Below are 6,205 nucleotides of genomic sequence, written 5' to 3' on the forward strand. Positions count from 1 at the left end.
GAAAGGAGGAGTCCTACTCCTACTAGGAGGAGGATTCCTCCTCCCTTGGCGCGCCCAAAGGGGCCGGCCGGCCTCCCCCTCCCTCCTTTATATACGGGAGCAGGGGGCACCCCATAGACACACAAGTTGATCTATGGATCGTTCCTTAGCCGTGTGCGGTGCCCCCCTCCACCATATTCCACCTCGGTCATATCGTCGCAGAGTTTAGGCGAAGCCCTGCGCCGGTAGAACATCATCATCGTCACCATGCCGTCGTGCTGACGGAACTCTTCCCCGAAGCTTTGCTGGATCGGAGCCCGGGGATCGTCATCGAGCTGAACATGTGCTGAACTCGGAGGTGCCGTACGTTCGGTGCTTGGATCGGTCGGATCGTGAAGACGTACGACTACATCAACCGCGTTGTCATAACGCTTTCGCTTACGGTCTACGAGGGTACGTGGACGAACACTCTCCCCTCTCGTTGCTATGCCATCACATTGATCTTGCGTGTGCGTAGGAAATTTTTTGAAATTACTACGTTCCCCAACACATCATCCCGTGATCAACCCCTTGGTCACATTGTGCACATTATGATGATGTCCTACCGAGTGGGCCCAGAGATACCTCTCCGTTTATACGGAGTGACAAATCCTAGTCTCAATTCGTGGCAACCCAACAGACACTTTCGGAGATACCTGTAGCGCACCTTTATAGCCACCCAGTTACGTTGTGACATTTGGTACACCCAAAGCATTCCTACGGTATCCGGGAGTTGCACAATCTCATGGTCTAAGGAAATGATACTTGACATTAGAAAAGCTCTAGCATACGAACTACACGATCTTTGTGCTAGGCTTAGGATTGGGTCTTGTCCATCACATCATTCTTCTAATGATGTGATCCCGTTATCAACGACATCCAATGTCCATGGTCAGGAAACTGTAACCATATATTGATCAACGAGCTAGTCAACTAGAGGCTTACTAGGGACATGGTGTTGTCTATGTACCCACACATGTATCTGAGTTTCCTATCAATACAATTATAGCATGGATAATAAACGATTATCATGAACAAGGAAATATAATAATAACTAATTTATTATTGCCTCTAGGGCATATTTCCAACAGTCTCCCACTTGCACTAGAGTCAATAATCTAGTTCACATCGCCATGTGATTAACACTGATAGGTCACATCGCCATGTGACCAACATCCAAAGAGTTTACTAGTGTCACTAAACTAGTTCACATCACCATGTGATTAAGACTCAATGAGTTCTAGGGTTTGATCATGTTTTGCTTGTGAGAGAGGCTTTAGTCAACGGGCTTGCAATATCCAGATCCGTATGTACTTCACAATTCTCTATGTAATATTGTAAATGTTGCTTCCACGCTCCACTTGGAGCTATTCCAAATGGTTGCTCTACTATACGTATCCGGTTTGCTACTCAGAGTCATTCGTATAGGTGTTAAAGCTTGCATCGATGTAACCCTTTACGCCGAACTCTTTATCACCTCCATAATCGAGAAAAATGTCCTTATTTACTCCAAGGACAATTTTTTGACCACTGTCAAATGATCCATTCCTGGATCATTCTTGTACCCCTTGACTGACTCATGGCAAGGCACACTTTCGGTGCGGTACTCAGCATGGCATATCGTATAGAGCCTATGTCAAAAGCATAGGGGACGACCTTAGTCCTTCCTCTTTCTTCTGCCGTGGTCGAGCTTTAACTCTTAACTTCATACCTTACAACTCAGGCAAGAACTCCTTCTTTGACTGATCCATCTTGAACACCTTCAAGATCATGTCAAGGTATGTGCTCATTTGAAAGTACCATTTAGCATTTTTGATCTATCCTCATAGATCTTGATGCTCAATGTTCAAGTAGCTTAATCCAGGTTTTCTATTGAAAAACACCTTTCAAATAACCCTATATGCTTTCCAGAATTTCTACATCATTTCTGATCAACAATATGTCAACAACATATACTCATCAGAAATGCTATAGTGCTCCCACTCACTTCTTTGGAAATACAAGTTTCTCATAAACTTTGTATAAACCCAAAATCTTTTATCATCTCATCAAAGCGTACATTCCAACTCTGAGATGCTTACTCCAGTCCTTAGAAGGATTGCTGGAGCTTTGCATATTTGTTAGTGTTCTTCAGGATTGACAAAACCTTCTGGTTGTATCACATACAACCTTTCCCCAAGGATAACGTCGAGGAAACAATGTTTTGACATCCTATCTGCAAGATTTCAAAAATCATGCAGTAATTGCTAATATAATTCCAACAGACTCTTAGCATCGCTACGAGTGAGAAAGTCTCATTGTAGTCAACTCCTTGAACTTGTCGGAAAACATCTTAACGACAAGTCGAGCTTTCTTAATGGCGATACTTACCATCATTGTCTGTCTTCCTTTTAAAATCCATCTGTACCCAATGGCCTTACGACCATCAAGTATTTCTTCCAAAGTCATGGGTCCTCTCTCGGATTTTTTGGCCTCGAGCCATTCGTTGGAATCCGGGCCCACCATCGCTTCTCCATAGCTCGTAGGTTCATTGTTGTCTAGCAACATGACCGCTAAGACAGGATTGCGTACCACTCTGAAGTCGTACGCGTCCTTGTCGACCTACGAGGTCCGGTAGTGACTTGATTCGAAGCATCATGATCACTATCATCAGCTTTCACTTCAATTGGTGTAGGTGCCACACGAACAACTTCCTGTGCCCTGCTACACACTGGTTGAAGTGATGGTTCAATAACCTCATCAAGTCTCCACCATCCTCCCACTCAATTCTTTCGAGAGAAACTTTTCCTCGAGAAAGGACCCGTTTCTAGAAACAATTACTTTTGCTTCCGGATCTGAGATTGGAGGTATACCCAGCTGTTTTGGGTGTCCTATGAAGATGCATTTTTATCCGCTTTGGGTTCGAGCTTATCACGCTGAAACTTTTTCACATAAGCGTCGCAGCCCCAAACTTTTAAGAAACGACAACTTAGGTTTCTCCAAACCATAGTTCAAACGGTGTGGTCTCAACGGAATTATGTGGTGCCCTATTAAAGTGAGTGCGGTTGTCTCTAATGCCTAACCCATGAACGATAGTGGTAATTCGATAAGAGACATCATGGTACGCACCATATCCAATAGGGTGCAACTATGATGTTCGGACACACCATCACGCTATGGTGTTCTAGGCGGTATTAATTGTGAAACATTTTCCACAATGTCTTAATTGCGTGCCAAAGCTCGTAACTCAGATACTCATCTCTATGATCATATCATAGACATTTTATCCTCTTGTCACGATGATCTTCAACTTCACTCCGAAATTACTTGAACCATTCAATAATTCAGACTTGTGTTTCATCAAGTAAATATACTCAGTATCTACTTAAATCATCCGTGAAGTAAGAACATAACAATATTCACTGCATGCCTCAGCACTCATTGGACTGCACACATCAAAATGTGTTACTTCCAACAAGTTGCTATCTTGTTCCATCTTACTGAAAAGGAGGCTTTTCAGTCATCTTGCCCATGTGGTATGATATGCATGTCTCAAGTGATTCAAAATCAAGTGAGTCCAAACGATCCATCTGCATGGAGTTTCTTCATGCGTATACACCAATAGACATGGTTCGCATGTCTCAAACTTTTCAAAACGAGTGAGTCCAAAGATCCATCAACATGGAGTTCCTTCATGCGTTTTACACCAATATGACTTACATGGCAGTTCCATAAGTAAGTGGTCCTATCATTACTATCTTATACCTTTTGGCATGAAAATGTGTATCACTACGATCGAGATTCAATGAACCATTCATTTTAGGTGCAAGACCATTGAAGGTATTATTCAAATAAACAGAGTAACCATTATTCTCCTTAAATGAATAACCATATTGCGATAGACATAATCCAATCATGTCTATGCTCAACGCAAATGCCAAATAACAATTATTTAGGTTTAACACCAATCTCGATGGTACAGGGAGCGTGCGATGCTTGATCACATCAACTTTGGAAACACTTCCAACACATATCGTCAGCTCACCTTTAGCTAGTCTCCATTTATTCCATAGCTTTTATTTCGAGTTACTAACACTTAGCAACCGAACCGGTATCTAATACCCTGGTGTTACTAGGAGTACTAGTAAAGTACACATTAACATAATGTATATCCAATATACTTCCGTCGACCTTGCCTGCCTTCTTATCTACCAAGTATCTAGGGTGGTTCTGCTTTAGTGTCTGTTCCTCTCATTACAGAAGCACTTAGTCTCAGGTTTGGGTTCAACCTTGGGTCTTCACTAGAGCAGAAACCGTTTTGCCGTTTCATGAAGCATCCCTTCTTGCCCTTTCCCTTCTTGAAACTAGTGGTTTTACAAACCATCAACAATTGATGCTCCTACTTGACTTCTACTTTCGCGGTGTCAAACATCGCGAATACTTCAAGGATCATCATATCTATCCCTGATATGTTATAGTTCATCACGAAGCTCTAGTAGCTTGGTGGCAATGACTTTGGAGAAACATCACTATCTCATCTGGAAGATCAACTCCCACTCGATTCAAGTGATTGTTGTACTCAGACAATCTGAGCACAAGCTCAACGATTGAGCTTTTCTCCCTTAGTTTGCAGGCTAAGAAAATCGTCGGAGGTCTTATACCTCTTGACGTGGGCACGAGCTTGAAATCCCAATTTTAGCCCTCGAAACATCTCATATGTTCCGCGACGTTTCGAAAACGTCTTTGGTGCCTCAACTCTAAACGTTTAACTGAACTATCACGTAGTTATCAAAACGTGTATGTCTGATGTTCGCAACATCCACAAACGACGTTTGGGGTTCAGCACACTGAGCGGTGCATTAAGGACATAAGCTTTCTACTGTCCGCATAATCGCTACTGTCAACTTTCAACTATATTTTCTCTAGGAACATATCTAAACAGTAGAACTAAAGCGCGAGCTATGACATAATTTGCAAAGGGTTTTTGACTATGTTCAGGATAATTAAGTTCATCGAATGAACTCCCACTCAGATAGACATCCCTCTAGTCATCTAAGTGATTACATGATCCAAGTCAACTAGGCCGTGTCCGATCATCATGTGAGACGGACTAGTCATCATCGGTGAACATCTTCATGTTGATCATATCCACCATACGACTCATGCTCGACCTTTCTGTCTCTTGTGTTCTGAGGCCATGTCTGTACATGCTAGGCTCGTCAACTCAACCTAAGTGTTTCGCGTGTGTAAATCTGGCTTACACCCGTTGTATGTGAACATAAGAATCTATCACACCCGATCATCACGTGGTGCTTCAAAACGACGAACTTTCGCAACGGTGCACAGTTAGGGGGAACACTTTCTTGAAATTTTAATGAGGGATCATCTTATTTACTACCGTCGTTCTAAGCAAATAAGATGCATAAACATGATAAACATCACATGCAATCAAATAGTGACATGATATGGCCAATATCATTTTGCTCCTTTTGATCTCCATCTTTGGGGCTCCATGATCATTATCATCACCGGCATGACACCATGATCTCCATCATCGTGCCTTCATGAAGTTGTCTCGCCAACTATTACTTCTACTACTATGGCTACCGGTTAGCAATAAAGTAAAGTAATTACATGGTGTTGTTCAATGACACGCAGGTCATACAATAAATTAAGACAACTCCTATGGCTCCTGCCGGTTGTCATACTCATCGACATGCAAGTCGTGATTCCTATTACAAGAACATGATCAATCTCATACATCACATATCATTCATCACATTCTTTTTGGCCATATAACATCACATAGCATACCCTGCAAAAACAAGTTAGACGTCCTCTAATTGTTGTTTGCATGTTTTACGTGGCTGCTATGGGTTTCTAGCAAGAACGTTTCTTACCTACGCAAAAACCACAACGTGATATGTCAATTGCTATTTACCCTTCATAAGGACCCTTTTCATCAAATCCGATCCGACTAAAGTGGGAGAGACTGGCACCCACTAGCCACCTTATGCACCAAGTGCATGTCAGTCGGTGGAACCTGTCTCACGTAAGTGTACGTGTAAGGTCGGTCCGGGCCGCTTCATCCCACAATACCGTCGAAACAAGATTGGACTAGTAACGGTAAGCATATTGAACAAAATCAACGCCCACAACTACTTTGTGTTCTACTCGTGCAAAGAATCTACGCAATAGACCTGGCTCA

Source organism: Triticum dicoccoides, chromosome 2B, assembly GCF_002162155.2.
Source record: "Triticum dicoccoides isolate Atlit2015 ecotype Zavitan chromosome 2B, WEW_v2.0, whole genome shotgun sequence".
Lineage (NCBI taxonomy): Eukaryota > Viridiplantae > Streptophyta > Magnoliopsida > Poales > Poaceae > Triticum > Triticum dicoccoides.